General features: G+C 45.7%; 1 protein-coding gene across 4 annotated transcripts in view; it reads right to left on the bottom strand.

Annotated features, from left to right (window-relative positions):
* Window positions 1-16,572, bottom strand: part of P4HA1 (prolyl 4-hydroxylase subunit alpha 1) — a 635,357-nt gene that overhangs the window by 362,168 nt on the left and 256,617 nt on the right. The window lies entirely within an intron of this gene.

The following is a 16,572-nucleotide window of genomic DNA, read 5'->3' as shown; positions in this document are numbered from 1 at the left end:
AAATTATTTTCAAACAGCAAAAATTACATCACCTGTGAAACTGATAGACAATTAAGGGCTTCTCAAGCCAAAATGCACAAAGCATAACCCTGCCAAAAGACAAAGCTTCAGAGTGCAGGTCCAAGCCATGACTAACCATGATGTGAAAGTGTCCATTCTGGAAAGAAGGCAGGAAATGGACAGCTTGAGTTAAGGTAAACTTGGATAAGACTTGAGGCATAAATGTGTATTAGTTAAGCAACTTCAATTTTTTGTGGAAAATGGGATAAAACAGATGCACCATGGGAGCTTTCAACTCAACATACAACTGCAATGAACTCTGCAATAAAATTAAAACTGTTTTCCATGTTATGAACCTCAAATAAGCCTAATGATCTGGTTCAAATGGAGTAAGAGTTAGACATCCTAACACAAACTTAAGACCAAGGAGGAACCACCAGTTTCCTAGTAGATTTTTATACAACACTCCTTTCAAAAACACTTTCACATGAGGTTTTATTGAAAGGGTGGAATCCATAGGAAGACATGCAGAAATGGCCTTAGTGCCATTGCCCACTGAGAAGACCTCAACCACCACAGAGGACGCGTCTTACCCCTGGTCCATACTGGTTTCCAGGTGCCACACCAGTGGGATTCCTGGTAAAAGATGAGTGGTCTGATAAACAAGCTGTGATTGTGGGACTGGTAATTTATCCCATGGTCAAACTGAAAATGGTGCCTCCTCATAACAATGCCAGTGGCAGCAGCCCTAGATGTGGCATCAGCAGAGTCATAAGCACATTTCAAACAGTGGGTAGTCACTTCAGACACTCTCCCACAAGGAGTGACAGATGCCAAAATATTCCTCATGTTCTCTCAACAGGCAAACAAACTTAAACATATGAGGCTGACAGCTGAGAATTCTAAAAACAAGTGCTGCAAAAGAAAGTACAGTTGTGTACACTTACCATAAATGTAGATGTCTGAGTGTATTCACTGTTGCAGTCATCATATTTGGGTTATCCTGCCAGGGGTAGCCATCAGTTGGCCCGAATACCAGAGGCATAGTATTTCTGCGTCGGTTGCTGTTGCTCCAGAACTGACGTCAGGTCGTCAGTGGTATAAAATCAGGGAGCAGACGCCATTACATCAAATTTTCTTGCCCTGTCAGGAGCCCCCAATAGGGAGCTAGGTTATGGTGGAAGACCATCACCAGCAGAAAGTAAATACCAAAATTTCCTTGTAAGGAGAGAAAGAGAGAGAGAGAGAAAGACAAGGGGGATGGAGTGAGGGAAACCAGGACTGCAACAGTGAATACACTCGAACATCTACATTTATGGTAAGTGTACATGACTGTACTATGTTCTTTGTGTTTCACTGTTGCAGTCATCACATTTGGGTTAATTCCCAAAGCTGAAGAAAAGGGTGGAGGCACTCAAGAAGACTGGCGGCTGGCTAGGATGCCCTGCAAGACTGCGGTGGCAAAGCCTGCCCTGGATTTGGAGAAGATAGGCAGGTGGTAATGCTTGGTGAAGGTATGAACAGGATGTCCATGTTGCAGCCTCCAGGATTTCCCTGGTGGGGACCCCTCTGAGAAAAGCTGCAAAGGTGGAGGTTGCTCTGGTGGAATGTGTCCTGACCCCCTTTGGGGGTGGTTTCCCATGCTGTTTGTAGCACAAATGGATGCAATGTGCTATTCATTTGGAGATTCTTTTTTGGATATGGCCTTGCCCTCTGCTCCTGCAGCGAAGCTGACCAGCAATTGATCAGTTTTTCTAAAAGATTTAGTCCTGTCCAGGTAGAATCTGAGCTATATGTGCACATCTAGAGAGCGCATAATCCTTTCCCCCTTGTTTTGTGAGTTAGGGAAAAAGGTGGGCAAATGAATGGTTGGTTGAGAGCCACACTGGACACCACTTTAGGTATGTAGGATGGGTTAGTCCTGAGGGAGACCCTGTCAACATGGAAAATGATGAAGGGCTCTACAGCCATAAGTGCTTGTAGCTCTGATACTCTTCTAGCTGAAGTGATGGCCAGAAGCAAGGCCGTCTTCCAAGAGAGGAATTTTAACTCTGCTGACACTGCAAATTCAAAGGGGGCAGGGTGAGCTTTTCCAACACAAAGTTAAGGTCCCAAGCTGGGGTAGGAGCTCTTCTGAGTGGCCTTAAGTTGTTAGCACCTCTTAGGAACTGTTTGATGAGAGGGTGTGAGAAGAGAGGTGGCTCTGTGCTGAAATGAGCAGAGATGGCTGAGGAATGAATTTTAATAGAAGAGAAGAATAGACCCCTGCGTAGTAGATCTGCCAAGTAATCCAGGATGACAGGTAGGGAGGGCTGTGTCGTTCCGGCTCCCTTATTCTGGATTCAAATGCAAAACCTTTTCCACTTGTCAGCATAGGATTTTCTAGTGCTGGGGCATATGGCCTTACGTACAACATCTAGAACTTGTTTGCTTAGGCTGGCAGCTTGAGGAGAGGTCAGGGAATAAGCCAGGCTGTCAAGTTGAGGGTCTGTAATTGGGGATGCATGAATTCTCCATTCCCCTGGGTCAGGAGTGTTGGGATTTGAGGTAGGTGCCATGGTGGCAGGGATGACAGGCTGTGCTGCAGTGAGTACCAGTGCTGGCGTGGCCAGTATAGGGCAATCAGGACTGCCCTCTGTGTTTCCTCCCTTATTTTGAGCGGTACCCTTGAAATGAGTGGCAGAGGGGGAAATGCATAGACTGAGAGGTTTACCCAATGGAAGGATAGAGCATCCACTTTCTAGGCCTTGCTGTGAGGTTCCCTGGTGCAGAATTTGCTGAGCTGATGATTGGAGTGGGAGGCAAAGAGATCCACCTTCGGGGTGCCCCATTTCTGGGTTGTAAGGGTGAAAGTTCTGTGGGTTTAGCAGGTTTCTGCTTAAGTTGTCTGCCAGAAAGTTTAGAGAGCCTGGCAGGAATTGTGCTAACAGGTTTAGTTACATGGCTGAGGCCGTGTGCCAAAGGGTCATGGTGAGCCTGCAGAAGGGAGAGTATGGGTCTGAAAGCTGTCAGGGCGTGCTGAACAGCTAAAACCTCTTTTTGGTTGATGTACAGATGTATTTGATTTGGGATCCATTGGCCCTGAATGCACCTGCTGTCCAGGTGAGCACCCCAGGCATAGTCTGATGCGTCTGTGGTGAGGGTCTGGGCAGCGTGGGGTTGTGAGAAGGGAAGTCCCTTGTTGTGGTTGCATGCTGCTGTCCACCAAAGAAAATCTTTCCTTAGACAAGGTATCATTGGTGTAAGAGTTTCCAGGTCTTGAGGGTGCTGACACCAAAGGCTTTTTAGGTACCACTGTAGTGTCCTTATATGGAATGAGTAGAATGCAAGAGGCCATGAACCCTAGAACTTGCAGTATTTTCCTTGTGGATAACTGGGTTCTGGTGACTTTTTGAGGTGAAAGAAGTAACCTGTCAGGTAGGCTTGTTTTTCTGGAGTAAGGAATGCCATCTGGGATGCTGTGTCCAGGCTTGCTCCCAGGAATATAATGTTTTGTATGGGAACTAGTTTTGATTTCTTTACATTGATAGTATACCCCAGGGAGGGCAGTAGGTCCTTTACAAAGCTCAGGTGCTGTAGCAGCTTTTCCTGACTGTCTGCCTGAATTAGGCAGTCATCTAAGTATGGGTAAATTTGAATATTTTTTTGTCTGCAAAAAGCAATGGCAAACTGAAAGCCCATAGATCCTGCTCTGAAAAGTACAGTTTTGTACCTACCATAAATGTAGATGTTTGAGTGCTAATACAGCTGCAGTAATCACAGATGGGTTTTCTGCCGTCAGGCGGGTCTGCGGTCGGCCGAATTCCAAAGTCTTGGTCCGGTGTCGGTTGTCGTCGCTTACTCTTCTGACGTCAGTAAGGCCAGAGTATATAAGACACAGCCGACGCCATGTTCTTCAGTCTTTCTTGCCCCAGATGTCAGGTGCCCCCAAAAGGAAGGCAATACATAAATAAGGCTTATCTACATATGCAGGCAATGCAATGTAATGCAAAATCAGTGTAAGCAAGCAAATAAAACATAGCAGGATAACCCAGTCAGGTGGTATGAAGAGGTTGTTAGGCCCCATGCCTTTACCAAGTGGGGAAGGAGGGAGGGAAACCTGTACTGCAGCTGTATTAGCACTCGAACATCTACATTTATGGTAGGTACAAAACTGTACTATGTTCATCGTGCATACAGCTGCAGTAATCACAGATGGGTAGAGTCCCAAAGCTATGCATAGGGTGGTAGGTACTATGAGGAACTGGGTTGAGCCAGAATGCCCTGCAAAACAGCAGTGGCAAAGCCTGCTCTTGTTCTGGAATATAAGGGTAGGTGGTAGTGTTTTGTGAAGGTATGTACAGAACTCCAAGTGGCTGCCTCCAAAATATCCTTAGTAGGAACGCCTCTGAGGAAGGCTGTAGAGGTGGCTGTGGCCCTGGTGGAGTGAGATCTGATACCAGTAGGGACAGATTTCCCATGATAGGAATAACAAAACCGTATGCAGTGGCCAATCCACTTGAAATGGTCTGTTTGGTAACTGGTTTCCTTGTGCCCCTACGCATAGGACACAAAAAGTTGTTCTGATTTCCTGAAGGGCTTTGTTCTGTCCAAATAATAACGTAGCTGCCTATGGATGTCTAAAGTGTGAAACAGCCCTTTGTTTTGAGGGTTAGGATAAAAGGTAGGTAGGTGTATGGCTTGATTTAAGGCTACCCTGGAAACCACTTTTGGCATAAAAGATGGGTTGGTACGAAGGGAAACCCTGTCCTGATGGAAGATGAGGAAGGGCTGCACCGCCATGAGGGCCTGTAGTTCAGAAAAGTACAGTTTTGTACCTACCATAAATGTAGATGTTCGAAGATCCACATTGCTGCAGTCCTTACTTATGGGTAGTCCGCTGTCCTCGGTCAGCCCGAATACCAAAGTATTAGGCTGACGTCGGTCATGGGCGCCTAGATCTGACATCAGAGCGTCAGGGTATAAAGGCGCATGACCGACGTCATATCCTCAGTCTTTTCTTGCCCCAGATGTCAGAAGGCCAAACCAGAAAGGCCACAGCCAAAAACAGAATATCTCCCAAAAACATGCCCAACAACAACCATCACCTAAAGCATAGCACCAAGTCAAACTACAGTGGGGAAGGAGGGAGGGTTTGGACTGCAGCAATGTGGATCTTCGAGCATCTACATTTATGGTAGGTACAAAACTGTACTATGTTCTTCATCTCACATTGCTGCAGTCCTTACTTATGGGTAGAATCCCAAAGCAAAGGGAAAGGGAGGATGGTAAAAATCATAAAGCATTAGGGGCGCTAAAATGCCCTGTAAAATTGCAGTGGCAAATCCAGCCCTAGACTTAGAATAAAGAGGAAGGTGGTAATGTTTAGAAAAGGTATGCACTGAACTCCAAGTAGCTGCCTCCAAAATGTCTTTTGTAGCTACCCCTTAGAAAGGCAGAGAAGTAGCAGTAGCCCTAGTGGAATGAGGCCTGATTCCAGCAGGAATCTCCTTATCATGATGGGAGTAACAGAAAGAAATACAAAACCCAATCCATTTAGAAATAGTTTGTTTTGAAACAGGTTTACCCTGTGAACCCAAAGCAAAAGAAACAAACAATTGCTGAGCCTGTCTGAACTCCTTGGTTCTGCTCAAATAATAACGCAACTGCCTGTGAATATCCAAAGTATGCAAAATTTTCTCCCTTTATTTTGGGGGTTTGCATAAAAAGTAGGCAAATGAATAGTTTGATTTAAGGCCACACTAGAAACCACTTTAGGCATAAAGGAAGGATTAGTACGCAAAGATACCCTATCCTTATGAAAAATCAGGAAAGGCTCCACTGCCATGAGGGCCTGTAATTCAGAAACCCTTCTTGCAGAGGTAATGGCCAACTAAAAAGCAGTTTTCCATGACAAATACTTTAACTCGGCAGTAGCTGCAGGCTCAAAAGGTTGTAGAGTAAGTTTTCCAACACAAAATTGAGATCCCAAGCAGGAGTAGGAGCTCTACGGGGGTCTTATATTCTTTGCCCTCTAAGAAATTGCTTAAACCAAGGATGAGAGAATAAAGGAGGGTCACAATCATAGTGAGCAGAAATGGCTGCAGCATGAACCTTTATTGAGGAGAAAGACAAACCCTTGTCCAATAGCTCAGTAAGATATTGAAGAGCAACACTTAAATCAGGTTTGGAGACATCAAGGTCCTTTCCTTTGCTCCAAATAAAAATCTCCTCCATTTATCAGCGTAACTTTCCTGGTACTAGGCCTCCTGGCCTACAAAATAACATTCAAAACTTGTTGTGGAAGCTGAGACCCTCCAGAGTCTAAAACAGAATATGCCAGGCTGTTAGATGCAGAGACTGAATCTTGACATTGAGGAAGTGAGTGTCCTCTTGTGACAAAAGGTGCGGAATCAAAGGCAGAGGCCATGGAGGTTCTCGTACTAAACTCCTCAGTAGTGGGTACCAGTGTTGTCGAGGCCAATCCGGTGCTATCAAAATCATGGTTGGCTTGTCTTGTCTGGCCTTCAAAAGTACCTTGGGAAGCAGAGGCAGAGGTGGAAAGGCATATACATGCAGATTGTTCCAACTGAATGATAGAGCGTCCACCTTCCAAGCTGTGTGATGAAACATTTTTGTGCAAAACTTTGGCAACTGGCAATTTAGTGGAGAAGCGAACAGATCTATGTCTGGAGTTCCCCATAACACTGTCAACTGATGAAATACATGAGGATCCAATTTCCACTCGTGAGGATCCACTATTTGTCTGCTCAATACATCTGCTAAGGAGTTCTGTGCTCCTGGTAGAAACCTTGCCTGAAGATTGAGGTGTAGATTGAGAGCAGTTTCCCACAGAATCATCGCTTGCCTGCAAAGAGGGTAAGAATGGGTTCCCCTGCTTGTTGATGTACCACATGACAGTAGTGTTGTCTGTTTGAATCAACACCTGCCCTGGGTGAAGTAAATCTTTGAAAGCCATCAATGCAAACTGGACTGCTAACATTTCCTTCAAGTTGATATGCAAATGTTGGAGTTTGACAGGTCACGTGTTTTGCACCCATTTTCCATTGAGGTGTGCTCCCCAGGCCTTGTCCGAGGCATCTGTCGTTAGAATCTGACTCGCCTCTGGCCGGGTCACAGAGAGTCCCTTGTTTAGGTGACATTCCTGAGCCCACCGCAAAAACTCCTTCTGAATGCAAGGTATTATCTGAATGACAGTGTCTAGATCTTGGCAGTGCTGTGTCCACACATTTTTGAGATACCATTGAAGCTTCCTCATATGCAATTTGGCATTGGGAAGCACCAGAATACAAGATGCCATGAACCCCAAGGCTTGAAGGACTGTCCTTGCAGTCAGCCTGGACCAGAGACATTTGCTGGAAATAAAGAGAAAGGCTTCTTTGTTTGTCCGGGGTCAAAAGGCCATCTGGGAAGCTGTATTCAGTCTCACACCCAGAAAGCACATGTCCTGAGAGGGTACTAGACTGGACTTTGTTTCGTTCACAGAATACCCTAGGCAACTTAACACTGCCATCACATACTGTAGATGATGAAGAAGTTCGTCCTTTGCTTGTGCAATAATCAGGCAGTCGTCCAAATAAGGATAAATCTGTATTCCTCTTAGTCTGAAAAATGCTATCACTGGAGCCAGAACCTTTGTGAACACTCTGGGTGCAGTAGATAAGCCAAAGGGCAATGCAGAGAACTGATAATGTAAATTTCCATCCCGAAAACGCAGGTACCTCCTGCAACTGGGCCTGATAGGAACATGAAGGTAAGCCTCTTTGAGATCCAGAGTAACCATCCAGTGATCTTTTCCCAACAGAGGTAAAAGTTGTTGTAAAGTCAGCATCTTGAACTTTGGAATGTCCAGGTAAGTGTTGAGGATAGATAAATCCAAAATTGGTCTCCACGTGTTCCCTTTCTTTGGAACTAGAAACAGGCGAGAATAAAATCCTAGGCCCACTTCTGACAGAGGAACTGGCTGTATAGCTCCTATTTGAAGAAGTAAAGAAATTTGTCTGTGAGCCTCTATCCTTTGCCGAGGAGGACGCCTGGCATGCCTTTGAAAGGAGGCATGGTGTGGAAATAGAACTTGTAACCTCGGTTTATAATGTCCAATACCCATTTGTCCTGGGTGACTAAATGCCAATTTTGCTTGAAAAGAGCCAACTTTCCTCCCAAAGGAGCTGCCAGGCAAGAAGAATCTGGCAGCTGAAAATGCAGGTCATTGGGCCTGTTTACGAAAGGACTGGCCCCTGCCCTCACCAGCAGATTGAGCAGGCGAACTCCATTGTCTCGGCCTGAAGGTACTCTGAGCTCTGCCCCTACCACGCCTAGATCTACCCCTAGACTGAGAATCAGAAGAAGGGTACGTCCACCCCTTAGTAGGCCAATTTCTACTAAACTTTGGAAGTTGTACCTGCAAAAATCTTTAACAGTCTGCATAGACTTAGCCTTGTCTTCCATTTTCTTTAAGACAGACTCCACAGGAGGACCAAACAAAACTTCAGACTGTAAAGGGGCATCCAGAATTCTAGACTTAACATGCTCAGACAAATTCTGATCCTTAAGCCAGGCGTGCCTCGAATAACTGAACCAGTGGCAGCCACCCTAGAAGAAGCCTGTAAAGCATCAAAACCACATTGCAAAGAGTGCTTACCCACCTGTTCAGAAACATGCACTAAATCCTGCAATTCTTTACACTCTATACCCTCTGCCAAAGCATCCACTTTAGATCTTAGCTGAGAAAGTAGGAAATTCTGATACTTCAACATATGAAACTGGCAGTTCAAAGCTCTCATTGCTAAAGTAGAAGAGGTATACACCTTCTTACCCCATCTATCCAAAGCTCTAGCTTCCTTATCCAGAGGAACCGGATTCTTAACAACAGAGGCTCTAACACCCTTAGGCCCCTGACTAATAGTTTCTGGGTCCGCCCTAGGACTCTTATACAGATATTTATGAGCCTCAGGCACCCTGTAATACCTGTCCGGTTTAACTGGGGCAGGAGGCACAGAATCTGGATTAAGGGAAGCTTCCGAGAAAACATCTGAAACATCCAAAACCGGAGGTATAGCTAAGGGTCTATGCTGTGGTAAAAACAAGAACTCCCTAAGCCTCTTCTGTGAATCAGAGTAATCCTGTCCCTCCCACTTAAAATGCTCCCTCATGGAATGCAGAGTTTCTGAAAATGAAAAATCCTCTGGAGGAGAAGCAGAAGGAGTGGAATCCTCTGCATCAGAATCAGAATAAGGAGGGAAATCTTGAATGTCTTCAGCAGAAGACTCTGAATCATCTGAGGCCTGCTCCAAACTTTCCAACTCTGGCTCCATCCTGGGCCTCTTATCAGGAAGGGGCATAGAACCTCTAATTAAAGTAATCAAATCCTCTGCCATTTTAAGCATGTGCTTTTTAGGCACAGACCCTGAAGAACCAGAACTGACACCAGAGGAAGGCAACACAGACCTGCCCTTAGAAGGAGCCTTAGAAACAGTAGCAGAAGGCCTAACCACCTCAGGCATAGAAGGGAGAATAGTAACCTGAGAGGCCCCTTCAGCCTGACCTGCCTCCTGAGAGGCCACATCTTGTAAAATCAAAGTTTCCCTGGGACTCAACAGAAACTTCAGCCGGATCCACCTGTTCAGCTGTAGCTTCTAAAGGTCCGGCGTCTGAAACGGACGAATCATCCTGCCTAGGCTTTAAAGATTTGTCTTTGCGCTTAGTAGAAGCAGGCGCCGGAACATCCGACGGCATATTATAATTACACCTCTTGCCAAAGACTAACCTAGCGCAATCTAACCTCCGCTTTATAGTGCGCTTATTAAACCTAGCACAAAACCGACACCCAACTACGCCGTGCTCGGTCCCAAACAAGGAATACAAAGCGAGTGGTAATCCCTATGCGGTATCTGTTTCCCACAAGAAATACAATTATTCACTTTTTCTGACATCCGGTAAGAAACTGAGGCAAGAAAAAACAAAAATATTCCCAACGGGTACTTAGCCCAACTTGGTTTCGGTCTGAAACTCCGAAAACGAAAAATTTCAGAACGCCGAACGGCACTTGCAACGCTGCTTCTGCATCGGACCATGCGGCAAAAAAGACTGAGGATATGACGTCGGTCATGCGCCTTTATACCCTGATGCTCTGATGTCAGATCTAGGCGCCCATGACTGACGTCAGCCTAATACTTTGGTATTCGGGCCGACCGAGGACAGCGGACTACCCATAAGTAAGGACTGCAGCAATGTGAGATGAAGAACATCCCTACGAGCTGAAGTGATGGCCAGAAGGAAAGCTGTTTTCCAGGACAAATGTTGCAGATCTGTTGAGGCAGCAGGTTCAAAGGGAGGCAATGTTAATTTTTCTAGTATGTAATTAAGGTTCCAGGCTGGTATTGGTTGCTTCCTTGGAGGTCTTATATTCTTAGCCCCTCTGAGGAACTGTCGTAAGAGTGGGTGAGAGAATAAAGGGGGATCCGTGTTGAATTCTGCAGAAATGGCTGAGGCATGTATTTTTATGGAAGAAAATGAAAGTCCACTGTTAAGCAGTTCAGCTAGGTACTGTAAAACCTGAGGCAAGCTCAATTTTCTAGGGTCCTGGCCTCTTTTCTCATTCCAACAGCAAAACCGCTTCCATTTTGCGGAGGAAGCTTTTCTAGTAGATGGTCTTCTGGCCTCCAAAATGACATCCTGCACCTCCTTGGAGAGTAGGGACTGTTGTGGTGTCAAGGAATTTTCCATGCAGCGAGGTTGAGTGTTTTCAGCTGACTGTGAAGAGTTTTGTAGCTGTTCTGAGTCAGTAGGAGAGGCATTAGAGGCAGGGACCAGGGAGGAGTATGTGTTAGGCTCCTCAGGAGTGGATACCAGTGTTGCCTTGGCCAATCTGGAGCAATCAGTATCATCTTCGGTTTGTCTGTCCTTGCTTTCAAAAGCACCTTGGGCAGAAGGGGCAGAGGTGGGAATGCATAAACTGTCCATGCTGTCCAACTGAATGAAAGGGCATCCACTTTCCAGGCCTTTGGATGAAAGGTCCTTGAACAAAACTTTTTCAGTTGATGGTTCCTGTGGGAGGCAAAAAGATCTATGTCTGGCCTCCCCCACGCTTGGATTATCTCAGTAAACACCTGAGGATGTAACTTCCATTCGTGTGGATCTGTCATATTTCTGCTTAGAGTGTCTGCCAGTGTGTTTTCCAGTCCTGGCAAGTACTGTGCTTGAAGTTCGATTTGTCTTTCCAGAGCCAAGTTCCAAAGAGTCATGGCTAGTCTGCACAAGGGGTATGAATGTGTTCCTCCTTGTTTGTTTATGTACCACATTACTGTGGTGTTGTCTGTTCTTATCAGTAATTGTCCTGGATGCAGGAAGTCCTTGAAAGCTGTAATTGCATTTATTACTGCTAGCATTTCTTTTTGATTGATGTGAAGGTGCTTTTCCTTTTGGGACCATTTGCCCTGAATGCACCTGTCCATCATGTGTGCCCCCCAGGCGTAATCTGAGGCGTCTGTGGTTATGACTTGTTTTGCTTGAGGCTTGCACAATGGGAGACCTGTGTTTGCTTGACATGCTTGAGCCCACCATAGAAATTCCTTTTGCAAACATGGAATTATTGGTAGTACTGTTTCCAAACTGTGACTGTGTTGAGACCATAGTTTTTTTAGGTACCATTGAAGTTTCCTCATATGCAGCTTTGCACATGGGATTAAAAGAATGCAAGATGCCATGAATCCCAGAGCCTGCAGGATTTTCCTTGCAGTAAGCCTGGTACTTTTGCTAGTATTTCGAAGTACTGAGATAGCTGCCCCTGGTTTTCTGGCGTAAGGTAGGCCATCTGGGTGTTTGTGTCCAAGTTGGCATCCAGGAAAGTTATTTTCTGAGATGGTGTTAGCCTTGATTTCTCTTTGTTGATTGTATATCCCAGAGAAAGCAGTAACCGTGTCACATATGCCAGATGTTCCTGAAGTATGTGCTTGCTGTCCGCTTGGATCAGGCAGTCATCCAGATAAGGGTAAATTTGTATCCCTTGAAGTCTGCAGTAGGCAATCACTGATGCCAGGCACTTTGTGAATACTATGGGCGCAGTAGATAAGCCAAAGGGCAATGCAGAGAAATGATAGTGGATTGAACCTGCAAGAAAACTGAGGTATCTTCTGCAGCTTTGTCTGATTAGGACATGCAGGTATGCCTCCTTGAGGTCCAATGTTACCAGCCAAAACTCCTTGCCCAGCATGGGAAGAAGCTGCTGTAATGTGAGCATCTTGAATTTTTAGTGCAGTAGAAATGTGTTTAGGCTCGATAAGTCCAAAATGGGTCTCCAGTCGGTTCCTTTCCTTGGTACCAGAAAAAGTCTTGAATAAAAACCTTGACCTTGTTGGTGAGTAGGTACCTCTTGAATAGCTCTCATGCTTATGAGCTTTGAAATTTGCAGTTGTGCCTCTGCCCTTTGATTTTGTGGCAGGTTTGGCATGCCTCTCATTTTGGAAGAGTGTGAAATTGAAATTTGTAGCCTCTGTTTATAATGTCCAGGATCCATTTGTCTGTTGTGACAATATGCCAATTGCTTGCAAATAATGCTAGTTTCCCTCCCAAAGGTGCTGCCAGCTGAGACATGCTTGGCATGGAAATGAGGGAGTCATTGGGTTTGCTTCCTGTATTGTTGTGCACTGTCTTCGCCACCTCTTGGTGCTGGAGTTTGCCATTGTCGACCTCTATATGATCCTTGTTGTTGCCCTCTTCCCCTTGTGCGTCTGTATCTACCTCTTTGGGGCTTGTCAGTGGCTGGAAAGGACCAGTTTTTTGAAGGCCAATTTCTGCTAAAACGTGGTGGTTGGACCTGTAAAAAAGCTTTGACAGTTTGCATAGATTTGGCTTTTTCTTCCATTTTCCGTAGTATCTCCTCAGCATTAGTACCAAACAGCACATCCTTTTGTAAAGGAGCATCTAGAAGTTTAGCTTTCACATGATCAGGCAAATTTTGTTCCCTAAGCCAGGCATGTCTGCGAATGACTGATCCTGTAGCAGCCGCTCTACTTGAGGCCTCTAGGGCATCATAACCACATTGTAAGGTGTGTTTACCCACTTGCTCTGCACTATGCATCATATCCTGTAACTCCTTTAAATCTGATTGTTCAGGTTGAGACATTTTGTTCCTTAATTGTGATAACAGGAACTGTTGATATTTAAGCATATGAAACTGACAATTTAAGGCCCTCATGGCTAGGGTGGCCGAGGTATATACCTTTTTACCCCACCTTTCTAAAGATCTTGATTCCCTTTCTGCAGGAAGTGGATTTTTGGCAGTGGAGGCCTTCAATCCCTTGTCCAAAACAGGGGGTATAGCCAGAGGTCTGTGTTGAGGTAACAAAAGAAATTCCCTAAGTCTTTTCTTGGAATCTGAGAAGTCTTGGCCTTCCCAATGGAATTGTTCCCTCAAGGTGTGCAAGGTTTCCTCAAAGGAAAAATCCTCAGGAGGGGATACAGAAGGAATGGACTGTTCTGCATCCGAATCCTCAAAAGGAGAGTAAGAGTGTTCCTCTGCATCAGAATGTTCTGATAAAATGGATCCCTGATCAGAAGAGGGTGAATCTTCCTCCACTCTGGGTCTCTTGTCTGGAGGGGGTTGAGAACCTCTGATAAGAGTAATTAAATCCTCAGCCATTTTAAGCATCTGTTTTTTAGGCATGGGACCTGGAGATGGGCCCTGTGCAACAGGCCTCGTGGGATGCCTGGCTGCTTTGGATTTAGTAAAGGCCTTAATTGAAAAAGAAGATGAGGGCCTAAATACACCATGGGTGGAGGCGGACCTGTCCACATTAGTAGGCTCAACATTAGCAGAGGCTTCGGTTGTAGTCTGGGAAAGGGCCGAGGTCCCAACGGTCTCGGGTACAGAGGACATCGCCAAAGGAGTGTCGTCGGTAGTCAGGGACTGCAAAGGCGTCTCGTTGAGAACCGGACCACGTGTAGCTTGTTTTGGCATGGTGTCAGCGGGGACCGCTGGCCTCGCGTGTCGGTCCTTTTCCTTGCGTTTTTTGGACAAAACGGTAGTCGGAGTGTCCGATGACATCTTATAATCAAAAGCTTTACCAAAGGAGTGCTGGGCGAACTCCGCCCGACGCTTAATAGTGCGTTTATTGAAGGTAGCGCAAAAGCGACAGCCCGAGACGTCGTGGTCTGGGCCCAAACAAGGTATGCAGAGGGAATGGAAATCCTTATGCGGTATTTGCTTCCCACAAGAAATACAATTATTAACTTTTTCTGACATCGGTCTGAGGCAAGAAAAGTTTCCACAACGGGGTACTTAGCTTTAATGAAGACTTCGGTTTCCAAAATATTCGTAATTCAGGAGCTGGCCGACCGGCACTTGCGAACTGCTTCTGCTTCGGGCACCGTGCGGCAAAAAAGACTGAAGAACATGGCGTCGGCTGTGTCTTATATACTCTGGCCTCTCTGATGTCAAAAGAGAAAGCGACAACAACCGACGCCGGACCAAGACTTTGGAATTCGGCCGACCGAGGGACCGCCTGACGGCAGAAAACCCATCTGTGATTACTGCAGCTGTATGCACGATGAACATCTGTACTATGTTCATCGTGCATACAGCTGCAGTAATCACAGATGGGTAGAATCCCAAAGCTACGCACAGGGTGGTAGGCACTAGGTGGAACTGGGATGAGCCAGAATGCCCTGCAACACAGCAGTGGCAAAGCCTGCTCTAGTTTTGGAATATAAAGGCAGGTGGTAGTGTTTTGTGAAGGTATGCACAGAACTCCAAGTGGCTGCCTCCAAAATATCTTTGGTAGGAACTCCTCTGAGGAAGGCTGTAGAGGTAGCTGTGGCCCTGGTGGAGTGTGATCTGATACCTGTAGGAACAGATTTCCCATGATAGGAATAACAAAACTGTATGCAGTGGCGTATCCACTTTGAAATAGTCTGTTTTGTAACTGGCTTCCCTTGAGCCCCTACAGCATAGGACACAAAGAGTTGTTCTGATTTCCCGAAGGACTTTGTTCTGTCCAAATAATAATGTAGCTGCCTATGGATGTCTAAAGAGTGTAGCAGCCTTTCCCCTTTGTTTTGAGGATTGGGGTAAAAGGTAGGTAGGTGTATGGCTTGATTTAAAGCTACCCTGGATACCACTTGAGGCATAAATGTTGGGTTGGTACGAAGGGAAACCCTGTCCTGATGGAAAATGAGAAAGGGCTGCACCGCCATGAGGGCCTGTAGTTCAGAAACCCTACGAGCTGAAGTGATAGCCAGAAGGAAGGCTGTTTTCCAGGACAAATATTGCAAATCTGTTGAGGCAGCTGGTTCAAAAGGAGGCAATGTTAATTTTTCTAGTATGTAATTAAGATCCCAGGCTGGTATTGGTTGCTTCCTTGGTGGTCTTATATTCTTAGCCCTCTGAGGAACTGTCGTAAGAGTGGGTGAGAAAATAAAGGAGGATCCGTGTTGAATTCTGCAGAAATGGCTGAGGCATGGATTTTTATGGAAGAAAATGAAAGTCCACTGTTCAGCAGCTCAGCTAGATACTGTAATACCTGAGGCAAGTTCAGTTTTCTAGGGTCCTGGCCTCTTTTCTCATTCCAAGAGCAAAACCGCTTCCATTTTGTGGAGTAAGCTTTTGTAGTAGATGGCCTTCTGGCCTCCAAAATGACATCCTGCACCTCCTTGGAGAGTAGGGTCTGTTGTGGTGTTAAGGACTTTTCCATGCAGCGAGATTGAGTGTTTTCAGCTGACTGTGAAGAGTTTTGTAGCTGTGCTGAGTCAGCAGAAGAGGCATTAGAGGCAGGGACCAGGGAGGAGTACGTGTTAAGCTCCTCAGGAGTGGGTACCACTGTTGCATTGGCCAATCTGGAGCAATCAGTATCATCTTCGGTTTGTCTGTTCTTGCTTTCAAAAGCACCTTGGGCAGAAGAGGCAGAGGTGGGAATGCGTAAACTGTCCATGCTGTCCAACTGAATGAAAGGGCGTCCACTCTCCAGGCCTTTGGATGAAAGGTCCTCGAACAAAACTTTTCCAATTAATGATTCCTGTGGGAGGCAAAAAGATCTATGTCTGGCCTCCCCCACGCTTGGATTATGTCTGTAAACACCTGAGGATGTAACTTCCATTCGTGTGGATCTGTCATATTTCTGCTAGATTGTCTGCCAGTGTGTTTTCCAATCCTGGCAAGTACTGTGCTTGAAGTTCGATTTGCCTTTCCAGAGCCAAGTTCCAAAGAGTCATGGCTAGTCTGCACAAGGGGTATGAATGTGTTCCTCCTTGTTTGTTTATGTACCACATTACTGTGGTGTTGTCTGTTCTTATCAGTAATTGTCCTGGATGCAGGAAGTCCTTGAAAGCTGTAATTGCATTTATTACTGCTAGCATTTCTTTTTGATTGATGTGAAGGTGCTTTTCCTTTTGGGACCATTTGCCCTGAATGCACCTGTCCATCATGTGCGCCCCCCAGGCGTAATCTGAGGCATCTGTGGTGATGACTTGCTTTGCTTGAGGCTTGCAGAATGGGAGGCCTGTGTTTGCTTGACATGCTTGGGTCCACCATAGAAATTCCTTTTGCAAACATGGAATTATTGCTATTATTGTTTCCAA

This window comes from Protopterus annectens, chromosome 14.part0 (assembly GCF_019279795.1).
Source record: "Protopterus annectens isolate FY-2018-M chromosome 14.part0, PAN1.0, whole genome shotgun sequence".
Lineage (NCBI taxonomy): Eukaryota > Metazoa > Chordata > Ceratodontiformes > Protopteridae > Protopterus > Protopterus annectens.
The sequence above is the reverse complement of the archived record's forward strand: the minus strand, read 5'-3'. Positions and strand labels throughout refer to the sequence as shown.